The following is a 15,719-nucleotide window of genomic DNA, read 5'->3' as shown; positions in this document are numbered from 1 at the left end:
GAGAAATAAAGGTTATAATTGGTTCCTTGTGTAAGTTGTCAGATATAAAGTACTGCTCAGGATTTACACTAAGAGCTATGATATTTATATTATCACTATTGTAAACTTCTGAGAAAAGTCACTAGAAAAGAAAGCATTCATTTAAAGAAGTAAGTCCAAGAGGTGCTTTTTTATAGACCCACAATCTGTCATTTCTGGAAAACCCAAGCAGTCCTGCAGGAGAGTCTATCTCTCTGATTGATGTGGTGATGGAAGATTCAAGTCATGTTTTCCTTTTCAACAGCTTTGGCTTTTCTGTATCATTTTTTTCTTCATGTCTTAGTAACAAGAAAATGATATAGGCTGACATTTATGAATTGATGTAAAAAACAAAAATATCAAGTTTGGGAAAAAAATCTGAAAAGTAGCATTAGTAAGGCAGGATATGACTTAAATATCCCTCAAAAATAAATTAGATTCAGACATGTTCAATATGTCAGAAATTAAAAAGGGTATTTTTAGTGACTAAAACATAAAGGACTAATGAACATAAATATTATTCCTCCAAAATATTGTGAATTTTTTTCCTGGGTATTTTAGAACAAAAAATGGAGAACTACCAGGATAATCATTTGATGTTTTAAAATATTTAATGTATTTCCAAACCTTAGCATCATGGTCCTTTCATTTGCCATTTCCTAACTAATAGAGTACAGGGTAAGAAAAATTTTAATTGATGCAATTAAATTGGGTTCAAAGACTACATGAGAAAATACATATAAGTAGTTTATAGCAAAGTGAGATTCCCATTTGTGAAATGAGGTTTGTAACATAAAACCTCATTTCCTTCTAAAGATTTAAAAATTTATAGTTATTCCAATTATAGGAGTTCCTCACATCAATAGTTCTTTATGAATTAAGATGACAGTAGAAAAATTACAATTAAGAAATATTCTAATTTAAAACTTATGGTTTTCAGATGCTATGTATACAAATAATATATAATATCTCTAGATAACATATTGTATGTAATTTGTGTCACTAGTACTCATCAAATAAAAACAAATGTGAAGATAAAATTACTTGACATTCCCTATGAAAAAAATTACTCACTTTAAGGTGATCTAAATTAAAGAAGCAAATATTCTTAGAAGAAAATATCTTCATTTTGCCATACAAAACACAGTCCTCTGTGCTGAGTCGTACTGTTGGATCTGACATATCTTCTTCAGATACCAGAAGCCACACTAGTGGGCTCAAATTTTCTCCTTTCACATACATTTTTGGACCTAAAGACACAATAATTCTGCATCTGAGGACACACAGAAACCCAGAAGTCTGAGGCAGGGGAGGGATCTGTGCAGCTAAGGAGAGCCCAAACAACTAAGTTTTAAGGAAAAGATGTTTTTAAGCTCTATCTCTGCAGGACTATAATTTTAATGCCTGTAGAACAGTAATAAGATCCCACTGGTGACCACAGAACTGTGGCTTCCCTACTTGAATATATCCCCTGTCTCTAAATTTTACTTTATTCCCCGTTGGATAAAAGCAGTCTAGGGAGAGTTGGGCTCCAACCTTTTCTCTGAGTTTCCTGAATACATCTGGAAAGAGATCTTGATTGGAATAATGTCTCCATCATTTTGACAACTCCAGTTAGTCTCATTTGGGCCTTAAGATCCAATTAGTCCAAACATTCCACAATTACAATGCCTCTACTTTGGGGTGAGGGACTCCTTGTACCCCCACGGTTTCCAGGCTCTGAGGATTCTTACAGTGTTTGATGGGCCCCTCTTCCCTAGTTTGTTCTCACATGCAGGAGTAATTTTTGGGTATTCTTGGGTCAATAAGTCATCAGCTTCAAACTGGCAGGGTTTAGTTTCGAGCTCTAAGACATTAAAATCAATCAGAAATGAAATTAAAAATAAAAAATAGAGGCAGAGTTCAAGGTCACTGGTTGAAGAGATCTCCAGAAAATTGAACATAGAGCTGAAGCAGAGCCCAAGTTCTGAGTTCACTCTAAGTAATCTGCAACATTAGGCCTCATCCACACTAATGGAGGTAGAGTGAGGCCTGCACTTTCTCTGAGAGAAACTATATAAAATTAGGACAAGTTTTTTGTTTACTTTATATGAAGATACAAAAAGTAATAAAGAAAAAGTGGAGGCCTAACACCCAGAGTCAAACCAAGGTATGATCATTTCAAGCAGATCAATTGATGTTCCAGTCGATGAAATCAGAAGTAACTTATTTATCACAGCCATTATTGATATGTGAAGAATTAAGGTAGGTATGTTAACAAATGAAAAATTAGTTAGTTCTAGAGACAATTGGAGGCAGGCCCCTGTGGGGCCGCCGGGCGGGGTGGGCGTGCGAGTGGGCCCGGGGCATCACGGGCCGCCCTGCCCTATAAGGGGCCGAGCCGCCTCTACCGCTGGGCCGGTGCTGGGCGGACCGCAGCGGCGGCTGCGATTGGCTCAGGAGCCCCATCCCGGGACGGGGCTCGGTGCTGTTTGTTCGCCCTAAAGGTACCAATATGGCGGAGGCTTCTTTTGGAGGTTCCAGCCTAGTTGGGTCTTTGTCTTCTGAGCATCATGATTTTGACCCCACTGCTGAGATGTTGGTCCATGACTATGATGATGAAAGAACTCTTGAAGAAGAAATGATGGATGAGGGTAAAATCTTCTGTTCAGAAATTGAAGACTTAGAAAAGGAAGGAAACATGCCTTTAGAAGATTTACTGGCATTCTATGGCTATGAACCTACAATTCCAGCAGTTACCAATTCCAGTGCAAACAGCTCCCCAAGTGAACTTGCAGATCAATTATCAGATATGACACTAGACAAAGAGGAAATAGCAAAAGACCTCTTGTCAGGTGATGATGAGGAAACTCAGTCTTCTGCAGGTGATCTGACACCCTCTGTGACGTCTCATGAAACTTCCAATTTTTTCCCTAGGCCTTTATGATCAAATACTACATGTGATGGTGATAAGGAATCAGAGGTAGAAGATGTTGAAACAGACAGTGGTAACTCACCAGAAGATTTGAGGAAGGAAATAATGATTGATTTACAATATCAGGCAGAGATTCCCCCTTATCTTGGGGAATATGATGGTGATGAAAAAGTGTATGAAAATGAAGACCAGTTACTTTGGCGTCCTGATGTGGTTTTGGAGAGCAAAATTAAGGAGTATCTTGTTGAGACCTCATTAAGAACTGGAAATGAAAAAAATAATGGATAGGATTTCTGTGGGAGCACACACAAGGGACAATGAACAGGCATTGTATGAATTTCTCAAATGTAACCACAATGTAAAGGAAGCAATCAAAAGGTACTGTTGCAATGGAAAAGCATCTCATGAAGGAATGACTGCATGGACAGAAGAAGAATGCCGAAGTTTTGAACATGCGCTCATGCTTTATGGAAAAGATTTCCATCTTATTCAGAAGAATAAGGTGAGAACTAGAACAGTTGCTGAATGTGGAAGAAATATGAACGGTATGATTACTTTGCTCAACAGACAAGATTTGGAAAGAAACAATATAACCATCACCCTGGAGTTACAGACTATATGGATTGTTTGGTAGATGAGACAGAAGCTCTGGGTGGGACAGTAAATTCTTCAGCTTTAACTTCTAACCGGCCTGAGCCTATTCCTGATCAACAGCTGAACATTCTCAACTCCTTCACTGCCAGTGACTTGACAGCTTTGACCAACAGTGTAGCAACTGTCTGCAACCCCACGGATGTGAATTGTTTGGATGATAGCTTTCCTCCACTGGGCAACACACCCCGTGGACAAGTAAATCATGTGCCTGTTGTAACAGAAGAGTTACTCACCCTGCCTAGCAGTGGGGAAAGTGATTGTTTTAATTTATTTGAGACTGGATTTTATCACTCAGAGCTAAACCCTATGAACATGTGCAGTGAAGAATCAGAAAGACGAGCAAAGAGGTTGAAAATGGGCATTGCTGTCCCTGAATCCTTTATGAATGAGGTTTCTGTAAATAATTTGGGTGTGGACTTTGAAAATCACACACATCACATCACCAGTGCCAAAATGGCAGTCTCTGTGGCTGACTTTAGCAGTCTGTCTGCCAACGAGACCAATGGTTTCATCAGTGCTCACACTCTGCATCAGCACACCGCCCTTCACTCCGAGTGACCCACGGAGGAGCCCAGAGACAGTGGGTGTGCAGTACCAGTAAACTTGAGGGGAGCTATCAGGTTTGCATAGTCTTTCACTGGAAGTTTGAGCCTTTTTCACTATGATATCAGTGATGTCAGTATGTACAGAACTATATCTTGATGTATCAAGAATATTTTCATTTTTCAATCCATAAATGTGGAAATGAACTATATGATCAGCAGAGTTGGGAACTAAGATTGAACTCTGTGGTGCAGCTTTAAGCTCTGCTTCTCTCTTCCTCATCCCTCTTTCCCTCTCCCTTATTTTTCTATTCTTTTCTGTTCCCCACTGCCCCCATACCCAATTTTAAAACCTGTAGACAAGAGGCCACCAATTTTAAAACCTGTAGACAAGAGGCCACCAGCTCAAAACCAGCACAGATGTTCTGAACTGAATGGTGTGGCTTCTTTTCCTGTAAATTCCTTTTGTCATAATGGATGCAGTGGAATATCAATGTTTACAGGTACCAATCCCAGTCCCTGCTCAATTTAGCATTTTGTTTTGTTTTGTTTTTTATTAATAAAAGCAGGGGTAGGTTTCTTTAAACTGCACAAACATGCAAGTATTTTTTAAAAAATGGAAACTTCTCTCATGTTATTCAACTACAGCACTTCAGTTTACAAAACAGCAAGTACATCTTTATGGAAGCCAGCACGAGGAACCGTGTGCAAATTATGAAGACTCTTGCTTGGATCCTCTTTAAAATTTCTAGACCAGGGCTCCCTTACACAGAGTTGGTCATTTTACTGCAGGGAGATTTCTGTGTAATTTCATTTACTGGCTAAAAATTGGTATTTGAAGATGTGGTATTCCTATGGGGTTTTGTCCACCATTGTTAAGATTGTAATCTTAAACCATACCGGCCACTGATAATTTACTTTATCCTGAGGCAGTTGACTTGCAGACGCAGAGTCTACAAAGCCTAGGATGTTGCCACTCAATGGTTTACATTTTGGGATACCTCTTTTAAGTTGTAGCATTGCAGTTCAAAGTGTTAATATTTAGAGGGACTTCTAGATTTTATGCATAATGCAGTAGAACCTTGAAGAATATTTAAGCTCTTTTGTTTAGCTTGAGCAGTTGGCAAGAGAAATGTGAGTGCCTATCTGAAATAGAATGGTACATTACCACTTTTAAGTTTTAAAAAGTGACAGATGTTCAGCTGCATCTCAAAACTCGGTTTTATTTTTATTTCAAAATGAATGAGAAGCCATCATCATAAACTTTGGCCATTTCTGTTCTATGGACATGCATCTTTAAGTTATAAGGTAAATCAGACAATATGTAATACAGTATTACGATATAATAAGCTTTGTTTTTTTAGTGCAGTTAAAACAATTACCTTTTTTTGCACCGTCTTACCTAAAATTTTTGATTTTTACTAGTTGTGTCGCTTTGCAGAAAAAAAAATGTTTGGCTGTATTGCTAACATTTGTAAGTGTAAATCGCTTCAAGGTTGTGCTGACAAGTAGATAGGATGTAGTTAGTGGTCTTAGTAATGATTGAAAGGGAGGGTATTTATTATACAAACAGTGAACTGCAATGACATCCTTAGTTTTGGATGATGTGTATTCTTGTTTTTTTCTTTGCAGCATTTTAATGAAGATTGCTTTGAAGTGTTTATGCAGTAGCACATTTACTATAAAATTTAGTTTAGCACAGTGGACAAAAGTAGTTAAATTAATAACTTAAAATCATTCTCTAATTTATACATCTAAAGTCTAGCATTCCTGTATGCACAGTAAATAATGGGTAGCCTGGGCTCTGTTACTTTCTGATATTTTTATCCAAGTTGTTACCTTCTTATTGCTCTGTTGTACTAAACTTTGAACCTTATTTCTTTTGTTAAAAATCAATACACTTTCTATTATTTAGTAAGATACTGGCCATAATCTTCCATTGTTATAATTTTAATTTTCACTCTGGGTTTACAGTGGCTGGTCTGTATAAATAATTTACACAAAGATGACTGAATGCTAATACCAGTTGCACTTACATGCCCATTCTCATTAGCTGATGCAGTAATATATTCAGTTTATCTATGCATTGCTGGGATCTTGATATAAGATGGAAACAGTGTTTCTTATCTAAAGTTTTGATTATCAGCAAGTTGAATGGACACTTTAGTTATTTAAATATTTTTGACCAAAATCTAGAAAATGATATGAGAGAAAAATAAATTCCAGCTAGTTTAATAGATTTTTAAATGCCAATCTGATTTTAGCCTCTTGGAGAGTGCTAACTAGCTGGTAACGTTTACTTTTAATTCCTTGTTAAAATGAGGCAATAATTTGCAAGATTTTTGTATATATGTGTAAATCCTTCATATCTTTTTAGATCTAATTCAATATTTTCTGACTACTTCTGTCATGTATAATACCATTTTTGTGCATGCTTGATGTGACATTCACAAATTGTACCACTATGACTTTATCCATGTAAAATAGCTATTTATTGAATTTTCTTTTAAAAACTGAAAAAAATAAAGATAATTGGAAATTTCAACTAAATTTAAATAAATATATTGAATACTGTAACCTGTACTGGATAATTCCACATGGTTGCATCTGGGGTAGTGCTAAAGAAATTTAACAACAAATGCCAAAACATAAGACTTCCAAGGCCATGTGAGAGGGAGATATAAAATAGAAGAAGAACATAAATACTTGAACAGGCATTCCAGCATATACACAATTAGGCCAGACTCATCTGGGAAGCAGGAGGACCTGGGATTCATGTGATGTGGAAAGTTCATCTCTACTTGCAGCCTCCATTCAGGCCCAGTCACAACTCTGCATTTGGGCACCTGGGCTCTATCATACTCCCTGACATGGCATGGCCCATTGATCACCAAGGTGCCTCCTGGAATTCTGTCTCTCTCAGTCCATGAAAGTTTTCTCAGGTAAGCCATGGGAGAGTATTGTCAAGTGTATTCCCAACTTTGGTTAGTGTTTTGGTTAGAACCTTGAAGAGCTCTTTGGAGATGTAGTGAGGTGTAGGTACACATCACTGTTCTATTGTGGACTTGCCATATGACTTTGAAAAGTGAGTCCGATTTCTTTGATGATGTTTCCCTGATTTTTGACACAAAAAATGACTCCAACTCCATTTGTCAGAATTAAACAGTAAAACATTGATATTAGGTCTGAAGTTCCAACACTTAAGTAATAAACTCTAGGGAGTAGGTATCAGACATTAGATATATAAAGACTTTCAGGAATATTCTCATTTGTATTGACTAGTACAGAATAATTTTTAAAGGACCAAGGTATGGAATGAATCAGGATGTATTTGAATTCTGGCTTTTTATACATTTATAGAGACTGGAATAGATTGTTAACCTCTCAAAGCCTCTGTTTACTCCTCTGTAGGATAGGTCTGATGCCAAATATATCCCAAGGCTCACATGGGAATTAAATGAAGACATAGATAGTAGGTACCTTTGCACAGTGAGTGATCCCTAAGACAGAGAGGACTGGCCTGTTTTTGTTTCACTTGTAGACACCCAGCAGCAGCTTCTTGCCTGTCCCAGAACTCACATTTCAAAGAGATATCTGTAAGTGAATAAATGAAGCAGTTATTTTTGGAGGCATAAATATGATGATGCAATATCAATTACTGTGCATAAAATTAGTTTCTGTTTTTTGTATGACATTAAAACCTACCTTTCCCACCTTTGCAATTAGGAATAGCCAAGATTATGTTCTGGCCAATAAGATATAGGTAGAATCAATAGCTCCATGGTCTTTAGCTCTTTGGTTTTCATTATTTTTTAAAATGTGTAATTGGTGCATAATAATTATTTATGTATGATTCATTGTGGCATATTAATTATATGCTAATAAAATAACTTGTTCAATTTGAATTCCCAGTACTTTCCATTTATTTCTCCTCCTCCTTCCCCCACTCACTTTTGGCACTCTACATTTCTTCCTTCTGTTTGTGTAAAATCTTTAATTTTTTCCTTTTTAAATTCTCAGTCTTCCATCTATGGGAGCACATATTTGATAGTTGTCTTTCTGAATCTGGCTTATTCACTTAAACTGAATAAGTTCCATAACTTAATAACTCCAGTTCCATCATTTTCCTGCAAATTATATAATTTTATTATTCATGACTGTGTAAAATATGTTTATACATATCATATATTCTTATCTGTTCACCTGTTGATAAACAAACAGTCTGATATCATAACTAAGTTAATGTAAATTACTGTGCTTAAAAATATTATGCATGTATTGCTATAGTGTGCTGACTTTATATATTTGGATAAATCCCAGAAGGGATGTTGATGACTCATATGTTAATTTCATAGTTTTGAGAATCTATTGTATAGGTTATATTAATTGACAATGCAAACATCAGTGTATAATGTCCTTTATCTGCATCTTTGTCAGCACTGATTATTACTTATATTAATGATGTTTGACATTGTAATTGGAAATAAAAAATCAGTGGAGTTTTGATTTGAACTTCCCTGAGTTCTGAAGAAGGAGAAATTTTTATGGAATTTTGTACCATTTGTATTTCTTTTTTTAATTAAAATTTTATAAATGTGTATTTAGTTCATTGTCTCATTTTCCATTTGGGTTTTCGTGAGGGAATTCTGTTAATTATTTTCAGCTTGAAATATCTTCGAGATATTATAATCTGCTGAGAGAGTAGCTGGAAAATTTTTCTCCAATTCTCTATGTTGTTTTTCAATAGGGTCTTCATTGTTCTTTATTGCTTTATTGTATCTTACTGCTGTGCAGAGACTTTTTAATTTGTAGTTGTTCCATCACTGATTATGGGTTTTACTTTTTGATCTTTATCAACCTTTCTAAGGAAGTTGGTGCCTGTGCAATCTTGTGGGGTGTGGATTCCATAATTTTTCTAGCAGCTGCAGTGCTTCTCGAATAATTCCTATGTCTTTGATTTACTTTGAGTTTAATTTTGCTTGCAGCATCAGAAATAGGGATAAAGTTTAACTCTTCTACATATGGACACCCAGTTTTTCTAGCACAAGTGGTAAAAGGTACCTATTCTCCATTTAGCATTTTCACCCAAGATTAAATGAATGTAAGCCAGGGCCTTCTATTCTATTGCATTGATCTTTGTGTTTGCTTTGGTGCCAATACCAAGATGGGTTTTTACTAGAGCTCTGTACTATAACATGACATAAGTCACCATGATGCCTCCAGTATTGCACTCATTTCTCTATGGGTTTAGGTATTTTAGGTCTTTCATTCTTCCATGTGAATTTTAGTACTACTTTTTCTAGGACTTTGAAGAATGTTAATAGTATCTTGATAGTTTCACATTGATTCTGCGTATTGCTTTTGGTAATACAGTCATTTTACCAATAATAATCCTGCCTATCCAAGACCACTAAAGTTCATTCCATCTTTTAGATTCTTCTATATTTGGTGTTCTATAAATTTGATTGTAGAGTTTGTTCACCTCTTTGACTGGATTTATTCCAAGAGAATTTTGGAGGCTATTTTGAATGGGATTGTTTTTCTGTTTTATTTTTCTTTCCAGTGTATTCACTATTGATATCTAGAAAAGCTATTGATTTTTTCATGTTGATCTTCTATCCTGTTCGTTGATTGAATTTATATATCTCCTACAGAGATCTGTTGGAACATATCGGTTCTTTTATGCAGAGGATTATATAATCTGCTGTTATAATTTGACATCTTCCCTCCAGATATCTCCTTTATTTCCTTTTCTTGCCTAGTTGCTGTAGCCAAAATTTAATGTTCTATATCAAATAGGAGTGGAGACAGTAGACATCATTTTCTTATTCCTAATTTGGAGGAAATGATTTTAACTTTTTCATGCTTCATATGATATTGGATTTGAGTTTGCTCTATAAAGTCTTTTTGATGTTGGGGTAAGTTCCTATTAAGCTTAGTTTTTTGATGGTCATATTATGAATTGCCACTATATTTTAAAAAGACTTACTCTGGCTCTATTGATATGATCATGTGATTTTTTTCAATTCTACTCATATGGAGAATTATATTTATTTGCTTGCATATACAGAACAATCGTTACACAATGGAATGAAACCAACTCAGTCATGATCTACAGTCTTCTTAAGGTGCTTTTGTATATGATTTGCTAAAATTCTATTAAAATTTTTTCAACTGTGTTATCAGGCATGTGGGTCTGTAGTTTTCTTTTGTTCACCTGCTATTACCTGGTTTTGCCATCAGTGTAATTCCAGCTTCAATAAATAAATTTTGAAGCACTTACCTTCCCTTTCTGTTTCATAGAATAGTTGAGGAAGCAGTGACATGTGTTATTTTTTAAAGGTATGGTAGATTTCAACCGAGGTTACATTCTGTCTGGGCTTTTGTATTTTACATGACTTTAAAAAAATATTTTTAGCTGGGCACAGTGATGAACACTTAAAATTTCAGTGGTCAGGAGACACAGGTCTGAGAACCACTGATTCAAAGCCAGTCTTAGAAACTTGGCAAGGCTCTGAGCAAGTTAGTAAGACCCTGCTTAAAAATAAAGTGCAAAAATGGACTGGGTAGGAGTTGGATTGCCACTCAGTAGTAGAGTGGTTGTCTTGCATGAGTCAGATACTGCGTTCAATCTTCAAAACAACATAAAAATGAAATAAAATAAAGATTAACTTCTTTTTTTGTGTGTGTGCTGGGGATCGAACCCAGGGCATTGTGCTTACAAGGCAAGCACTCTACCAACTGAGCTATTTCCCCAGCCCCAAGGTTAACTTCTTAAAGAGTGTGAGTATCTCTGAAAAAAGTGGGACTGGAGATGTGACACAGAGAAACATCCCTGGGTTCAATCACTAGTATCAAAAATATATATTTTTATTAGTGTGTCATAACTATCTTAATAGTTTGTCCATTGTTTCATATTTATATATGTGCAAAACATCTTTTGAACAGTTGCATTCCTCAGTGCCTCACTTTCCCCTCTACTCCTTCCCCATGAGTCTGTTCTATATTGCTGACTTTCTATTTTGGTGAAATCCCCTATATATTTTTAATTTCAGTTTTCATTCTTCCTTTCATATATGAGAGAAAACACTTGATTTTTTCTCTGATTCTGTCTTATTTCACTTAGCATTATTTTCTCCAGTTTCATTCATTTTTCAAAAATGACATAATTTCATTCTTCTTTAGGATTGACTGGAATAAATACAGATGTAAAGAGATGTGTAGATGCTATTTCCTGGGAATATCACCAGCCAACACAGAGGATCTCCCATATTCAGGTCCAACTTGCTATTGTTTGAGCCAGGGAATGGAGACACAGGGAGGAGAAGGTCTTATCTGAAGCATGCAGGGCCCTCCTATCTATGGCTTTGATTGCTTGCACACCTACTATGTAGCCTGGCCAATTCTAGAGTGTTCTTCCTTGTCTGTTTTCACTATTAAACTGTCTCTGTGGTACATATTTCCATGACAGTTTGTGTCTGAGAGAAGGGAGTCTGCCTGAAGTTGCAATCTCAGAATCCTCCAAGTGTTAACCACAGGATTCACTTCCTTCCCTCCTTCAGAATAAGGGAGATGAGGGTAATTTTTTTTTTCTTGAAGAACAATAATTCTATTCATGAGACTTTATACCAATGACCTAATATCCTCCAAGGCCTCACTTGTTGTCATCACCTTGGGGGTTTATGATTTCAACATAGAAGTTTTGGAAGCACAGAAATATTCAGACCATAGTAAAGAGTGATGCCCTTTCTTTGCTAATGGTATTATGTAAGTTCCTAATGCCTAAACCTCAGTGCATCTTCCTATTTACTCCTTGAAGACACGTGTGCCATCAATTTATCCTCACTAGACAGTATTTCTTCTTTTCTGATGTGGTTGCTGTAGGATCACTCATCTGGAATTCATGACTGTATGTGAGAGCTGAGAGATTGTCAGGCCACACTTACAGGGACTTTATGACCTTGACAGCTGGGTGATTAATACCCATCACCCAGGGGTTGTGGAAATGGTCTCCAAAATAGTAGAGTGGATCAATCTTGCCCCATTCTCAAAAAATGCAGTCAGAATTGTACACAAAAATGGAAGTCACATATTGAGCCCACAAGGAAAATGGAGGAGTGAGTTGACACTGGATGAACATGGAAGACACTGGTTTTGCCCAAGCTCATACAAAGCCACCAAGACATTCAAATCTCTACTCACACAGGGGTCTAAGACTTGTCATTTTGCCACACATGTGCACAACCAAGCTTCTGAAAGCAGGACCTGGAAGTAACTGTCAAGTCCTCTCTATGCTCTTGACACTAAACTGTCAAATAATATTACCCAAACAACCCTATTTTTAGTAGGATATGTGTACTCATCATGTTGGTCACTTGGATTGAGAAATGGCCGTTGAACTTGAGGTCCCCAGTTTAATGGAGGAAGCACAAAATCCATATGGCTTTTTGCTGTGCTGACAGTAGACAATAATAGTATATCCTAGTTCCATTTACTGCTGAGGTCTTACCATCACTATTTCCCCACAAACAGCTAATCTAGTTTAAAAATGTATGTACTTTGGACACAAGAGCCTGGAATCATGCAATGTTAAGAAATCTTCTAGGTGGAGAATAGTATGATTCCTATTGGGGTGGTCAATATCACCTATTTGTCAGGCTTGATTTATTTCTCTTTGATTGAACTCTATGCTTTGAATATGCAAGCTTCTTTTGTGGTTCAAACTTTACCCATGTTAAAAGTCCACTGAAGTCTCATCTGTACCCCTGTCCTCTCTAGTCTCCTCCCACTGCCCCTTGCATCTTTTAATTTATTTCAATTTCTTTTTTACTGTTTCTTGTTCTGATAGATGGCAGGAATTGTGATACATCCCTTCTAGATGTGAATGAGAAGGATGGTGTTGGCTGATATCGCAAGAAAAACTTCAGACAAAAACGCATTTCTTAGGCTACAAAAATCATATACTTGATTGGTCTATTCATATTTTGGGCAAGAAATAAAAAATTATATATCTTAAGAAAAATGAAGAAAACATTTTATTTCAAATAGTATCACCTTCATGGATCTAGGGCTAAAAAATTACCATCTGGAAAGTGTACACAAGCTTTTCTCACTTTAGTACACAAGTCTCTAAAACACCCTCCAAGTGCCTTTTCCTATTGTTACAAAATCATATCTGTATTATGTAATAATTTTGTTTATCCCACTATACATCAGTTTTTCTATTCATTCAGAACTACTACATATTATTGAAAATTATTCTTGTATTTAATTTCATCATGAGTTTTTTGGGGTAATAATTTACTTGTCTTTCTCATCTTGAATATGCACCAGTTTAATATTGAAAACTCTCTAATTTTTGTTATATTCAAATGGGAACACTGTATGATGGGAGCAAATTCCAAGCTTTCAAGAAATTAATCTCAATGGAGTTGGTGTTACACATTAGCATATTATTTCAGTACTGTCTTTATTGTGATTTATTTCTGGACCCAATATTATAAAAACATCAACTGAGCAAACATTGAAATCACTCTAAGACACATTTTTTTGTAAGACTCTCATTACTTACCTCAAATATCCTCCATACACAACTTGGTGAGCCCTCTCTGCTCATCTCAACATTTCTTTCACCAATACCTCAGTGAGTCATACTTAATTACCTCAGGTGCCCCTCCCACAGACACCAAGGAGTCATTTCACAAACCTCATAGTATGTTTTTATGCATATCATACAGAACTCACTACTGATCTCAGCTGCCTCTCCCTAAATAATTAAGATAAACCTCCTCACAAAACTCAGTGTGCCCTTCTTATACATCTCAGGGATTACTAATCACTACAACAGCAGTTATTACCCAACTTAGAAAGTTGCCCCTATAATCTTGAACCCTCACTCTACTCCTTTGCAAGTCCTCACTAAATACCACACAGTGCACTATTACTCACTACACCTATTAGTGCCTTTTCTAGTCAAAATACAGAACTTCCATATTCTTCTTAAATAGCCCTATTTACTTCCCTTAGGAAACACTCATACACACATAAAGAAGACCTCCTGCAGGTCTCATATAGCCCTCATATACACTTCACATGGCACACACTATATACCTGTTAAATCCTCACTACAAACCTCAGGGAACCTGCTCTTGACACCTCAGAGAGACTTTCCTACACACCACCAAGATATCTCCCTACACACTTCAGAAAGCCCTCCCTGTTCACATCAACTGCTCTTGCTACACATCTTTTCTTATTTTTTTATAAGATGGATTGACACCAGGGTGCTCAACCACTGAACCACACACCAAGGCCTTTTTATTTTATTTCATTTTATTTTATTTATTTTGAGACAGGGATTCTAGAAGTTGCCTAGGGCCTTACTAAATTATGGAGACTGACTTTGAAAATGCAATACTGCTGTCTGAGAATTCTCAGAAATTTCAATTACTAATGTGCCACTTTACTTGGCCTAATAAAATTTCCAAAGATTATTTACTACATGCTAACATGGATCCACTTAATGTGTATAAAATACACATTAAAATTTCTTAAATACATAAAATAAACTTTTAAGAATGGGCATATGTCATTTAGTTTTTTCTTGGATATCATGAAATAAGACAATTGTATCCTAGTAATCAAATGTGACCCAAAAAAGCTTGGGCATATATGGAAATTTTATTTATATTTTTTGTTAATTTTTCTGGATTATCATGGAATATGGCACCAAAACACTGAATGAGTGAATGAAGAATATTGTGTTACTTTAACTGATCATTACTTGTGGAAATCATTGTGTTATCCTAGTGGTGGTAGAGCGTTTTAATTTTCCACAAATACTGGATGTTGGCATTCATGTGTTGAATTTGAAAATATTGATTGCAGAGAAACCAAAAACAGAAAATATTCCGAAATCTAAAAAAAAAGGGAATGAGATAGTGAATAACGAGTGTCAAAAACAGTTAAAAATGAAAAGCTACTCAGGTTTTATAGCACACTAGTGTGAATTCAGTCTATAATGATTCTTATACAATTAAAAATAACCAGAATTAACTTTGCAGGTGTCAACATAAAAATTATAACATTTGAGAAGATGAAAATTACCCTAATTTGATCACTAAACACTGAATACACATGTTGAATTATAATGCTGGGTTCCATATCCAGAAACAAATAGTAGCTTCAATTTAAAAATTAAAGAAAAATCAAGAGTTCAATATTTTAACCACGTATTTACATCACCATGGATTTTTAAAGGGTATCCCATGGTCATGAATATGTGTTTTTTCATTTCTCTTCATATCATGCCATATAGATCTACATCTTCTAAACATTGGGAAATGATTTAGTATCAAACATGATTTTCTGTTGACTGTCATTTTTAACGTGTCTGTAAATAGTTGTAAAATACATACCCATGATTTTAGACATTTGAATTAATGTACAAACATGTCTTATAGAGGAAATATTTTGTCAGTAGATCAACACTAAATTTTCTGTAGCAAGTTTAAGATTGGGATTCTGAACAAGAAAATTGTATAATACATGAGAGGAAAATAGGGACTTTTTTGAAGTTCCATTTTTAAGGG

General features: G+C 35.7%; 1 pseudogene across 1 annotated transcript; it reads left to right on the top strand.

The window, feature by feature from the left end:
- The first annotated feature begins 2,503 nt into the window (after positions 1 to 2,503).
- On the top strand, positions 2,504 to 4,270 carry LOC306646265 (mesoderm induction early response protein 3-like; annotated as a pseudogene). Its single transcript has one exon. The product of its transcript is annotated as a mesoderm induction early response protein 3-like (transcript).
- The last annotated feature ends 11,449 nt before the right edge of the window (positions 4,271 to 15,719 follow it).

The sequence above is a fragment of the Sciurus vulgaris genome (assembly GCF_902686455.1).
Source record: "Sciurus vulgaris genome assembly, chromosome: 16".
Lineage (NCBI taxonomy): Eukaryota > Metazoa > Chordata > Mammalia > Rodentia > Sciuridae > Sciurus > Sciurus vulgaris.
Note: the sequence above shows the minus strand (reverse complement) of the source record. Positions and strands in the feature narration are given on the sequence as shown.